The following is a 14,473-nucleotide window of genomic DNA, read 5'->3' as shown; positions in this document are numbered from 1 at the left end:
GCCCGCGCCCTGCACCCTGGGGAGGCCGCCGCCGGCCGTGCGTCCGCGGGCCGAGACGGTGCCTGTCGCCCCGCTCCTTTTTCAAAGCTGCACTCGCCTCCTTTGGTCCCGCGCAGGGCAGACGGGCTCAGAAAGCAGCTACAGTTTCTTGCTTGGTTATTTCCTACGCCGACGACCTCCGCAGCCCCTGCCTCCTTCACGGCGCGAGTTTCTTCTTCTCCGGCTGATTTTTATCCTGCCCGAGAATCGTTCGGGCTTCTCGTTGAAAATTGTTGCATTAAAGAGCCCAAGTTTCCCCTCCTCAGCAAAACTGGGTATCCGCCCTTCGGGGTGCACGTGTGCTTTGTGCCCTCAGAGTTCAGGCGCTCCTGAAAGATTTTAATTTTGCCCTAGTGGTTTCATAGCGCACAGACTCGGTCCTCTGAGCAATACACTATCACACGCCTGGCAGCCGCCGCGTTCAGGTAGGGGGAGTTCGTTCCTCTGGCAGCCGCTCCTTATCTTAGAGACTCTATACTACAGGCAACAGGGCCCACTTGTCCTTGTGTACATTATTTGTCCTTTGGATTTCACGGTAGTGTTTGGAGCAGGTATACCACATGTTTGGTTCTTGTAACGCTTTACAGTTGGAGATTTTCAGTGTGTAAAATCTTAGCTGCATAGTCACACGGATTAGTATAACCTTGTGTCAGTGTGATAATCCTGGGAGGTTTGTTTATAATGAGTTTATAAATAATAAATTTATATCTATAAATAATGCATCCTAAGAAATCTTTAAAATCTTAGTTATTCAAGACTTTTTTTGAATATCAAATCAAACATAAATTAACATTTCATTGCCCTAGACTCAGTGCGTATTAGGGATTTGGAAATGAATGTCATAACTCTTGTCCTCAGAAATTAATTGTGGGCCAGGGATATAGTTCAGTGGCACAGTACCTTGCTTTTTTTTTTTTTGGTTTTTCTCCGGTACTGGGAACCGAACTCACGACCTTGCGCTTGCCAGGCAGGCGCTTTTGCCGCTGAGCTAAATCCCCAGCCCCCTCATAGTGCCTTGCTTGGCAAGCACAAGGTCCTGAGTTCGATTCCCTGTACCAAAAAAAGAAATTGATTGTGTAATATACGATGTATTATAACATTATAGTAAAGGAACATTTATTATACCTTTTAATAAGTGTGAACAGAGATATCCCCAGTGTAGTAAGGGAGCGTAGAGTAGGACATGTCAGCTTACCTTGGACATTGATGGAACTGGGTGCACACAGCAGAATTTTGAAGTGCAAAGGTTAATGAAGCACTTTCCAGAAGGAGGATTAATTTTGAGAAGGCAAGGAGGATGAGAAACCATGGAAGGTAGGGAAGTCACTGGCAATGACAAGCCCGTGTTGACAGTTGACAAGCCAACAACATTGACATTGACATGGGTTGATGCAGTAGGAAAATGGTGGGAGATAAGGATAGTGAGGGTGTAGAGAGTCAGTCCCCAGCATTTTACTCTTAGCTAAAGGGATTGGATGGAAGGTGATGAATGAGAAGCCATTTATTGGATTTGTATTTTAGATTCTCACTAAAATGAGGTAGAATCTAATAGGTCGTGGTTGAGTTTGGAGCAGGCATACCACATGTTTGGTAGAATAGTCTGAAAGAGAGGAGTGGTCATTAGTCTGACCACTCTTAATTACTTTCTGACCATTATTCTGGTCATTAGTCTGACCATTCTTAATTACTACTGTAGTCTGGTCAATAGTCTGAAAGAGAGGAGTGGTCATTAGAAAGAAAGGTAGGAAAAACATCGGGAGAGATGCTAAGGGTAGAGACTTTCAAAGGGAGGAGGAATGGAACAACAATTTTGAATGCTGTAAAGTATCAAGAAAGAAGCAGACCCCAGTGAGGAGTGACTATTAGGAGTCCAGGACTGACTTTAACAAACACAGTTGTAAGTGGGTGGAGGTTTAGAAACCAGTTTTCAGAAGACTGGGCAAGTAAGGGTAGTTAATACATTAGTTGCCTGTGAGTGAGGCTTTTTAAGAAAACTGAAGTGAAAAGAGAAAAATGATAGCTGTAGAGAACTGCCTCTCAATCTTGGTTACACATTTACAATCTTTTGGAGAGCTTTTAAGAATTTTGATTTCCAGAAGGAGCCCCACCCTTATTCCAATGGCAGTGGGCTAGGGCCCAACTGCCCTATTTACACAAGAGGTTTATAAAATATAACCAGCATATGATAAACTACACATATTTAAAGTGTGCAATTTAATGTCAGACATGTTTACAACATAAAACCATAAGTACAATTAAAATAGCGAACATATCCACATCTTTTAGAGTTTTCTTGTCTCCCTTTGTAATCTTTCTCTCATCCCCTGGAAACCACTGGTCGCTCATGTACTTTCTGTCTGTATAGATTATTTGCACTGTTTATTAGTTTTGTTTTGTTTTTTTTTTTGGTTGTTTGGTTTTTTTCTCCGGGACCGGGAACCGAACTCACGACCTTGCGCTTGCCAGGCAGGCGCTTTGCTGCTGAGCTAAATCCCCAGCCCCAGTTTTTTTTTTTTTTTTTTTTTTTTTTACAGTTCTCTAAATAATTTCGATGTACAGGCATGGTTGAAAACCACTGCAGAAGAATAGGTGAAAGAATATTATGTTCATTTGTTTACATTCATAGGGAAAGTGAGAGTAGAGACAAAGAAGTAGGTGATTCAGGAAAGACGTAGTAATTATTGGACTAGAAATGGAAGGAATTTGGAATTTTGATCAGTGAGAAAAAGGAGTTTTGAAAGCAACATCTCTAACAAAGAATATGATATAAAAGACAATGTGTTTCTTTGTTATTAGCAATGTTGTCATGTAATATCAATGGGTTCTCTGAAGTATCTCTTACATGTTCAGAGAACTTAAGAGAAAATCTCAATACTGTGAAAATGAATAGCCCTCAGAAAAACCCCTTATATGGAGCCTGAGACCCCTGGCACCACCAGGGTAATGCTTTGTCATTTTTTAGTGGGGGGCAGATGGAATTAACAGTTTGTCTATTGCTTATTGTTGAGAGCCAAGTACTGCCAGTCTTTTTGGCCTTCTCAGAGTTAGGCTGCACTGGGGAAACAGAACATTTAACACTTGAAAATCTCCTGTTTAAAGCATTTGGCTCAGAAGAAATCTTGCTTGCTTGCCTTTTAGGTATTACCTTATAAATTATTGGGGGAGAAAAATCATTCCTCTCTCTCCAAAAGGAGACAGAGAAGACTTGTGATTGAAAGTAGTCGAAGGCCCATTACTTTTTATCCTGAGAAAGGTAATACCTATGTTTTCTACCCCTATACTTTTATTTTTAAAATTTCTGGTCAAGATTTGAATGTAGAGATCCAGAGCTTGTTCCTGGATCCTTAAGTCTTGCCTTGGCTGGGGGAATGAAAGCAGAATGGCAAATCTCTGAACATTATTTGGGATTTTACTTGATCATAAATAAAGGTGGATTGAAACATTCTGTCTTGTCTCTTTTTTTTGGATTGTCTTTTATACCTCTGAAAATTTCTTTCATTGTGATAAAAAAATCAAAGTATGAGTTCACCTAGACAGGAAAGATATCCCTAATTTTGATGTAGCCTTAAAAAAGTAGGAATATCAGTGTTAGCATAATTTTGGATAATGTTGTTACTATAGTCACAACAATATTGTAAAACATTCTGTATTTTCTTAATTACTACTGTAGTTAGTACATAACCATTGTAGGAAATTTGGGAAATTCAGGACTACATAAATAATAAATAACATTTTTAATGTTTTCACCCAGAGATACTTATTATTAACATTTGGGTGAATATCCATATAGGTCTTTTAAAATGGGTGTTTACATTTTCTTAAGCACAAACCATTCTATTTTTTTGTCATTTAAAAATTTTGAGACATGGTATTTGTCACTAGTTTATTTACACTTAATAGGTTATGAATGCTTATTCAAGTCAATAAAATATTCTTTACTACAAAACATCATTTACAATGTGCATCTAATAGTCTGGTTTATAGATTTACCAAAATTTATTTAACCACCTTAATGGTTTTTGAAAATTTAAGCTCTTTTCGTTTTTTTTTTTTTTTTTTTTTTTGTTTTTGGTTTTTCTCCGGTACCGGGAACCAAACTCACAACCCTGTGCTTGCTAGGCAGGAGCTTTGCTGCTGAGCTAAATCCCCAGCCCCTTAAGCTCTTTTCAATAGTTTAGAATAAATAGCAGTTAGCTTCTTCATTGATTAAGTATTGCCCATGTCCTTTCCTTAGGATAGTCCTGAAGTCATAAGATGTGTATCTTTTAATGATTTTAACACATATGAATAGATGGCCTTTCAGAAACGTTGGATAAATTCATCTGTATTAGTTGTGCTTGAATGTGTCCATACCTTTGCAACTGTCAGCACTAGCAATTAACCCTCATCTGACAGTAATATTATATAATTGTTATATTCATGGATTATCAGTGACAAATATTTATTTTTTTATGAGATATGTTGGTTTCCTTTGTCTATTGTGATACTCAAGATTTTTAAAAACTGAATTATGCGTGCTCTTTATAGCTTCAGTTGTTACACCTTTGTCAAATTCCATTGGAAATAAGTTCCCCATTTTTAAATTTACATTCTGATTTTGTTTTTGGTATGTTTTTCTTTTAAACAGACTTTTAACATTTTAAAATGGTTAAATCTAGCAGAATTTTTCTTTTATGATAGTTAGGCCTTTAACATTCCAAGTTATATAACTATTCGCTCTATTTCCTTGTAGTAATTTCGCAGTTTAAAAAATATATCTTTCACCTATTTGCAGTGTACTCTAACATAGAGTGGCAAATAAATTCTTTTAATACCATTTATTGAGCAATTATCTTTTCCTGGAGGTTTTAAATACCAAATTATATGCATCTAGTCTACCTACCTATATGTAATTGACTTTTCTATGTTTCTGTTTCACTGGGTTGTTTATTTTTGTTCCAGTAATTATAAACTGAGGTTGTAGCAGTTCTTGTGATTATCTTTTGGAAAACATTTCAGCATTTCTCATATTTTTCATATTTTTAAATGTAATTTATTTAGGTCCCCAAATTACCTTATTGGAATATCTAAATTTTCTAGAAATAAACGTGCTGTTCCTATAAAATTATCGCCACTTCTTCAAGCCATCTTATATGACTCAAAACTGTAGCTTTGAATTTCTTCACACAGTTTCTAGTTTTGTTATGTCAGTTCTGGCCCTTTTTGATATTTTAGAATTTGATGCAATTATAGTATATGTGCTCCTGAAGTGAGCACTTGATGCAGTTGTAAATAAGATCTCTTTTCATTATTTCTTAAAGTGGATTATATCTGTCTGATGGAATATGGAAGTTATTTTCATACACTTTTCTAACTGCTCATGTGATGAAAACTCTTAATTCTAATAGTTTTTATTCAGTTTTGTAATAGCTATACCATTTGTAAATGATGATTATCTGTTTTTCTTGCCAGCATTTAATTCTTCTTTCTTTTTTTATTGCATTGGCCAGAACTTCTAGAATAATGTTAAATTCTAGTAATGATAGTGAACATCCTCAGCTCATTTCTCATTTGAATGAGAATGCCTGTAGGGCTTAACAGTTATGTACTCAAAATTTTTGTTATGGCATGTTAAGAAAATAGTCTTGTATTCCTTTTTTATTTTTGAAACCGAGGTAGTAATTTCATCACGTGTCCATGTAATATACATTGAAATGATAGTATGTTTTTTTTTTTTTTTTCTTTTACCTCTTTGTTGAATTGTATTAGAAGATTCACTAGTAGATTTCACCCAATATTGTTTTTTGGGGGATAAAGGAAGCTTGATAGTAGCTTATCTTTTTAAAGTAATGTTATATTTAATTCGCTATGAGTACTCTCAGTGTGTCTTTTGTATGACTTTTTTTTAACACTTTGGTTTTTTAAAAATATGCTAGCTTTATAAGAGAGGGAGGAAGAAAGAGAGAGAGAAAGAGAGAAAGAGAGAAAGAAAGAGAGAGAGAGAGAGAGAGAGAGAGAGAGAGAGAGAGAGATTGGAAACTTTCCATTTTTCCTGGTGCTCTGGCAACTCATCTCTTCCTTGGAAGGGTTGAAATAGTTTAGTTATAAAAATGTCTAGGTCTTTGGTACACTTTACTGAGATCTTAGCATATTCTTTCTCAGTGCTTTTCATAGTTGATTTCATTTAATTGTACCATTTTATGAAGGATTTTTATTCCTGTTCTACAGATAAGCTGAGATGCAGCGGTTAAGTCTTGTACAAGATTAGTGTACCATTAGTCAAGTAGCAGGAGGCTCAGTTCCTATCTGATGTCATAGCCCAGATTTTTAAATTGGTTCTCTTAATTTTTCCTACTTAAGATACTTCCCTCTCTTCCTATTACTGAGAAGTAAATCACATCATTTTATTTGAGTATCTTATTAAGTATTTTTCCTCTTTACACAATTAGCTTCCAGTTTTAGTAAATCTATCAATTATTACTGGTCTGTTCTGTGTTGATGTCCTATCTTCTATTTTAACAAATACAGCTTTGTATAGTTGTAATAGATGATCCTGGGATGGAGTGGGAGGTGGTGGAGAGACTTAAAGTTGATATTTGTGTAATGTACTGAATATAATTTACATTTTAATTTAGTGGGTTCTCCAGATTAATTTTCATTCCTCAATTCTGTTAATATGTTGTAAAGAATGTTATGCTAAGTGTACCATATATAAGAGATGAAGGAGTTTTGGAAGCATAACACTTTTCCACTGTGGCACAAATATTTGTTGTTTTTTGAGCCTTACATCTGAGTAGCCTTTTAGTAGTAAATGGTAAGTGATGTTTATTTGGTGTGTGTTTTCTTGCACAAAGAGTCTTTTGATAGTTGAATATTAGTGGCTTTCTCACACAAATGATAGGGATCCATCCATTTGTGCTTGGCTTAATGGAAACATTTTATATCTTTTTTTTTTTTTTTTCCGGTACTGGGACTTGAACTCAGCGCCTTACACTTGCCGGGCAGGTGCTCTGCTGCTGAGCTACATCCCTGAACCCTATATCAGTTCTTAAATTGCACTGTAAAGATTATTTTTAGGTTTCAGCTATTGGAAGATTTACCTTTACTTTTGTATAGCATAGCCTTGGAAATTTTAAAGAATAATGTAAGCCTTAACAGTGCCTAAATTGAGCAAGTAATTATGAACTCTATTTTTATCTTTTTGAACTCTTGTTTTTTCTCTTTTGAAATATAAATTAATATTTAGTTAACTCAAGGTATTGATTCTAACAAGACAAGCAGACTCATACTCCCCCTCTTTCTTCTGCTGGGGCATTAAAAAGTAGCTATTATGACCCCTTTGAATTAGCTATACATATATGCCCTTTGAAATCTAAATTTCAAGGTTCCTGCTGATGTGCTACTTGATAGATGTTACTGTGGTAGATAGGGTGACCACATAGTCCACAAAGCAGCATGCACTTTAGTAGGGAAAAGCTGTTTCATGAAATTATGAAGCTTTAAGTGGGCCCTAATAAGAGAATGGAGGGAAAGGTGATAATAGTTTAGAAATGGGTGGAGGTAGAAGCATCAACTAAAATGTACAAATCACACAGACTCTTAGAGAAGTGTAGAAAATTTAGAAAAGGGTTTGGTGGGTAATGGAATCAGAATAATAGTCAGTGAAGTGAAGAAATAAGAGTTTCAGAAGAGAAGACACTTGCTGTGAAGTTAGATGAACATTGAGAAAGAGCTGGTAGATTTGCTGGTTATAAGGTCCGAGGAGTTTATTCTGTAAAGGCAGGTAAGGAGCTGGAGGTGGTGGCCATAGGTGAAGCTGTTACATCAGAGTTATCAGTGAAGAATAAATGTGGATGGAAGTAGCTGGAGGGGCATTAGAATCTGATCACACACACACACACACACACACACACACACACACACACACACGAGAATGGTAAGATTCTGAAATACATCCTCAGTTGTTCAAATGATATTTTGTTGGTGATGTTTAGAGCTATATTTTTGACCACTTACTATGTGGGATGTGTTATTTGTATTATTTTTAATCCCTAAAACATTCCTATGTGGTAGATGTTATCACCCATTTTCATAGTTGAGGAAACTGAGACTTAGAAAGCTTAAGTAACTTACTAGAAAGTAGCATGAGTTATTTGGTTTCCAAAGTTAGCATTCTGAAAAGTGTCATGAGTTCCTTTGTTCTCTAAAGTTAGCATTCTTTTCATTATGCCATGTTGCTTCCACCATTTACTAACTGTATTAAAACACAACGAGGGAGGCTGTAAGAGAAATACAAGGTATGACTTCTCTGATAGAAAAGAATGGAAATTTTAATTATGCTTGAAGTACTTTCTGTTAACTGTATTTTCTATTTAAACTTTTATAAAAGGGATCTTTTCAATAAGCTTTCCTTTCAGATAATATCTAATTTTTAGTACTTTTATTTGTAGATTAGATGTTTTATTACGCATTAAAATGATAGTTTGAAAAGAAAGGACAGGCTGAGAAAGAACATATCAGGAAAAGTAAGTGTATATTTGTTACTTTCACAATGAGAATTACAAGTATGTTATACAATTTCAGGTAGCTCTTAAGAAAGGCCAGCCTCTTCATGGAAATCATATTAAGTTGGTTACAGTGATAATCGGAACAGATATTCTTCATGTCACCATGTCATAAAGCTCTAAAGAGTTTACTGTAGTCTAATGTGATTTGTTGAATTTGAATTCCATCAATCAGTTATTGGCCAAAAGGTCCATGTAGATGTTTTATTTTTGTAATAAAACCTTTCTTTAGAAACAATACATAGCTGAAAAAGAAATATTTAAAATATTTTAGGCATTAAATATTCTCATAGGAGTTTCAAGTACTTTGAGAGGAACTACTCCAGAAATTTTTGCTCTGCCAATTTTAGTTTCATACTCATTTACAAAGTGTCTAGGGTACATTTTGTTATATTAGTATAAGATCATTATTGAAGATGTTATTTTAAAAAATAATTTTATAATTCAACTTCTGCTAAAACAAATTATTATTCCAATTAATATCCATCAATATGGTCATACTGAATTGTTTATTTCTGCTTTGATTACTATAATTTTTTTAAACCAAGAAAAGCAACTACTGTGTATCAATAAGATCTACTGAAATTCTGATTAAGAAAAATCAAATAGAATTTTGTGCAGTTGAAATCCTTTGGTTTTATTATTATGGTCTATTAGTAGGCATTCCTGCCGCTAATCGTGTTTACTTGCACTTTCTCACTGCTTCTTTGTTTTTACCCCACCATTTTCTGTTGAACATCTGGGTCTCAATTGGCAGACTTCTTCAGTGGTTGAGAGTCTCATTCCAACTTACTAAAGGGCAATGACTCACGCTGAAACATCAACTCACAAGTTAATTGGAATTTGGTTCTCTTGACATTTCTCTTTTCTTTTGTCCCTAGCATTGCAGCAGGGAAAACTACCACTTAGCTTGCAAAAAGCTTTAAGGAAATAAAGTAGAGCGGTGCTTTGGAAAGTATATTTTTGTATGCTATTATGTTGAGAAAGTGAGAGGGGAGAGGGGTAAATGATAGCAAAATGATTGAGACATAGTGTTTGCTTTGTGTTTTCTTTTACACTGCTCATTTTCCTCATAGCATTTAATCTTACTGTTTTATTTTATTGCTTATACCCTAATTTATCTTGATTTATTTCAAAAGGGTTTAAGGGATGCTTGCTTCTGCTGTGTTTTAGATTTTCTTGTCTCTCCTAATAGACTGTGAATCCCTAAGTCAGCTACTATGTCATTATTTATTTTTGTAAAGTTAGCATCTAGGGCATAGTAGACATGCAATAGTTTATGAGTAAGTGGATGATATTTAGGCATGTTTAATGCAAAAAAAAGAAGAGCCAGATTAATTGCTGGATTCAGTTGGTTACAGCACTGATACTGGAATGGGTTGATTTATATCCCCTTATGTGTGTGTGTGGGTGTCTTAACTCTAAAACCTCAGAATGTAAGTATTTAGAAATAGATCTTTACAGTGGTAACTAAGTTAAAATGAAGTCATTAGGATAGGCCCTAATCCAGTAAAACTGGTGCCATTGAAATAGCAGTTACGTACAGAAGGAAGACAATGTGAAAATAGGGAGCAGACAATAATGTATAATCAGGGAGAAAGGCCCAAAATGTTCTTCTCTCATACCTCTTAAAAAGAAACAACCTGCTGGCATCTTGATTTAAGTTTCCTAGTTTAGAATAATTTCTGTGTTTTAATCAGTCCAGACTGTGGTACTTTGTTATTGTAGCTCTATTAAATTAATGTAGATAGACAGCTTGTATAGTTGCATGCAACAGAATCTCAAATGGCTTTAATTAGTCCACTCCCAGGTTATAGATTGCCAGGCTTTAATGCCAAAATCTTGGAGCTTTTTACATTTCCCCTAGGCAAGGCATGGGAGAGAGAAATTTTGATATTTTAGAAGAGCAATAACTAATCACTTCCTCTCCCATTTCCCAAATACAGACAATGGTAACCAGCTGGCTAATTCTTTAGTTCAGTTGAATTTGTTTGGTTTGGCAAGGAGAAAGTGTTTATAGGACATTTGTGTTCTTGAGTGTGAAGAAGCTTCTGCTAATAGACCTGGTTGCTTTTTTTAAAGCAGAAAATGGAAGAAGACTGAGTAAAATACTTTTAAATACAATGTTAATTTGAGCTAATTGCTTGTGCATAATATTAGCTGCATTACTCACCCAGTGCTATTGTCAACAGGGGTAAAGCAGTATCTTTTGGCTCAGGGCCATTGCTTTGGTAGTTGCCATACCCACTAATCATCAACCAGTCGTACTGAACTGCCACAGCCATTTTTACCTTTTTTCATTAAGTGCTTTATCTGTAAGCTGAATATGTGCATTTTAACCATGTATTTCTTATTGTTATTTTAAAACTGAGTAGTATAACAAATAGTGCAATGTTTCATTGATTTTTTTAAATATTATTTTGAGATATTTTGTGAAACAGAAAATTTTGAATATAGACATAAATAAAACACTTACCATTTAGAGGCCATTTACCAGAGTTCTGAAGGTAGGATAGATTAAATTAATTAAAGAATGGAATAAAATTCTGAGTTCCAGAGGGGGGCAAAATTGTCTTTGTCAAAGATAAATCAAAGCAACACAAAAAACTCTAATTCATGAGGAGGTAAGTAAGACTTTTGATCTAATTTTGGGATTCAAATTTATGTCATACCTGTACATTTTTGGAGCACCCCTATAACTGATATGTGGGCACTGTGGTAAATATCAGTGATTCTGTTCTCCTGCCCCCTTTCCATCTTATCCCCTCTCTTCCCCTTTGTGTGATGAGGATTCAATGCAGGGCCTCAAGTATGCTAAGTACATACTCTACCACTGTGCTACACTCCCAGGTACAGTGATATAATTTCTTATCCTCCCCGCTCTTCATTCCAGTTGAGGCAGATGCTGAAACAATTTCCTCCAAATCAGATGCAAACCAGTGGCAAAGCTGGGTCTGTGAAATGAAAACTTTCACTTCTGTATGCTACCTTCTTTAAGACTTTATAGTTCTCCATGTGGCTGCTATCGAGAGATTACCTACCTTTCTCTCTCTCTCTCTCTATTTCTGTTTAACAATAAAAAATAATTGTCTGCTTAAATTCAGAAACAATTATGAGGATCAGTTTTCTATTAAACCAAGTTATTAAAGAAATTTGCAAAAAATGTGAAACAATGTCACCCATTACTTTTTGTTTAGAAAAATATTTTTAATAAAATGTTATTTATATTGACATGTAATACATTTATCATTATTATTAAATGAATAATTATTTAAAACTTTGACATTAAAAATTTCCACATATGATAAAAGTAATCAGTATTAATAACCACCATAAAGTCTTTTTGGCATTTTCAATAATTTTTAAGAGTAAAATTTTGAACTGCTATTTATATAGTATAGAAAAAGTTTGAAATAATATACAATTTACTGTTTTCTTTTGAAGAATAGGATATCAGCAGTTGGAAGGTTGAACATTTCTTTTAATTATGTGGGAAAGATTTAAATGCAGCAATTAAAAACTTTAGTAAACTAGGCCTGCAACAAGAGACCTAGCTGCCTCAGTTGCCGCAGCCGCCTATCTTCAGTGATCCCTGAGAAGCTCCAGCACATTTTGCAAGTACCCCACATCGATGGGCAGCAGAAGATAGCCTTTGCCATCACTGCCATTAAGGGTGTGGAGTGAAGATACGCTCGTGGTGTTGAGGAAAGCAGACCTCATAAAGAGGGCCAGAGAGCCCACTGAGTACCAGGTGGAGTGTGTGATCACTGTCATGCAGGGCCTGTGCCAGTACATGATCTCAGACTGGTTCCTGAACACAGAATAATGTAAAGGGTGGGAAATACAGCCAGGTTCTGGCCAACGGTCTGGACAACAAGCTCTGTGAAGACCTGGAGTGACTGAAGATCAGAGCTCACAGTGTGCTGTGGCACTTCTGAGGCCTTTGAGTCAGAGGCTAGCACACCACAACCGCTGGACAATGTGGCTGCACTGTGAGTGTGTCCAGGAAGAAATGAGCCTGTAGGCCTTTTCTGTTAATAAATAGTTTATATACCTACCAAAGGTGAGGGGAAAATGTCAATAAACGAAGCATTAGTGGAGATAGTAGGTATAATAATAAAGCGTTGGGGCTGGGGATCTAGCTCAGTGGCATAGTGCCTACCTGGGAAGTGCAAGGTCCTGAGTTCAATTCCTGGTACTGGAAGAAAAACAAAAAAAAATAAAAACAAAACAGAGTAAAATTCAGGGATGGGGATATAGCTCAGTGGCATAAGCGCCTGCCTGGCAAGTGCAAGGTTGTGAGTTTGATCCCTGGTACCACAACAAAACAAAACAAAACACATCTTACAGCTGAGGGGCAGCTGCTGAACAAGGACTCGGAGAACATGAGAATACAGACTACGCCCAAAGACTCAGAGGTGTAGTTGACCGGGGTCATGAGAGCCGTTTGGAAGCTGGAAACCAGGAGGACCTTGTGCAATACCTGGGGAGACCCCCGGAAACCATTTTTCCCCTGACAGTACAGGCTGCAGTGGAGGAGCGCGTGGAGCTCTGGAGAGGTCTGCACTGAGATTCTTGCTGCCTGTGCTGACGGTTGCGGAGAGGACACTAAGTGGTTGCAGGGTCCCAGTGTGCTGGAAGGCTGGAGAGAAAAGGCTACAAAAACTGGCTTTTGCCCCAAATGGCTCACTTGAGAGCTTAGTAAGAATTGTCTCCTCAGTAGTCTATAACTGTGATGAGGAGGAGGCCAAGGAGAGAAAACAAAGAGACTGAGAAAAAGCATCTGCTTTTGCTGCAGCACTAAGAGAAACAGACCCTAAGTCTGATTCTTGGGGCCCCAAGAAGAACTCAATGACTAGGTTCATCTGCTACCACTGTTAAAATCCAGGCCACCTCAAGAGGAACTGCCCTAAGAAGCCCCCTGGGCCATGCCCTGAATGCAAAGGTGACCACTGGAGATTGGTCTGCCCTCTGAAGCGGAGGCCCCAAAACTCAGACCCATCCTACCAGTTAGTCCAACAGGAATGAGTGGGCCCGGAGCATACTCTGCCTTCTCCCTCTGGCCAGACTGTCATTTCCATGGAGGAGCCTCTGGTAATCATGACTATAGAGGAACAAGAAAACAGCCTGTTGCTAGACACAGGTGCAAGTTTCTCGGTCCTTCTTTTCGATCCTGGCCTTCCTTCCAGCTGTCATACCTCAGAGAAAGGAGTCACTGGTGGGGAGGTAATATGCTATTTTTCACAACCCTTAGGCTATAACTGCTTGTTAGATCTTTCTTGCATATCATTGTTTTCTGAGAAATGACTTTGAAGATACCACCATGTATTACAGCAGCCATTGATATTTTCCTACTAATCTGTCCATAACTCTGTAATGTTTGTATTGTTCCTATGCTGTTTCGTAAATGGATGTATGTTTAATACTATGTGTTTCCTACAACAAGCATTGAGAATAGTCAATGATTATTCAGTTGGTCACTCATGTGTAGCTCTATTTATTTTCTTTAGAAACCACTTTGAAGATACCAAAGTATAGTATAACCATTGATAATCTTCTACCACTTTTGTCTGTAACTCACTATTATTTGTCTGTTTTCCTGAGAAACTATCTTGTAGATAACAATATATAAAACAACAACCATTGATAATTTCCTACCACTTTGTCTGTAATTTGGTAAGCCCCCCATTACTATGTTATCCTTCTTTTACTCTTTAAAATAATAAAAAAATAAAGTGTTCATAGCTTTTCTTTTTTATAAAAAATTTGTGATTGTTTTATAGTTAGTAAATAAGCAAAAGTCTTGTTTGAACTATATATTACTGATTTTGTTTATTTCTTTTAATTTTGTCATGATACTAGCCCTTGTGATTGTTCCCCTCAAGAATGTA

At 36.5% G+C, this 14,473-nt stretch overlaps 1 protein-coding gene and 1 pseudogene across 2 annotated transcripts in view; both read left to right on the top strand.

Annotated features, from left to right (window-relative positions):
- Fam126a (family with sequence similarity 126, member A) overlaps positions 1–14,473 on the top strand; it is a 67,753-nt gene that overhangs the window by 1,103 nt on the left and 52,177 nt on the right. The gene's annotated exons all lie outside the window — the stretch shown is intronic.
- LOC102023239 lies at positions 1,347–12,775 on the top strand (annotated as a pseudogene).

This window comes from Chinchilla lanigera, unplaced genomic scaffold (assembly GCF_000276665.1).
Source record: "Chinchilla lanigera isolate Chin_1 unplaced genomic scaffold, ChiLan1.0 scaffold00009, whole genome shotgun sequence".
Classification (NCBI taxonomy): Eukaryota; Metazoa; Chordata; class Mammalia; order Rodentia; family Chinchillidae; genus Chinchilla; species Chinchilla lanigera.
This window is presented reverse-complemented; position numbering and strand designations above follow the sequence as displayed.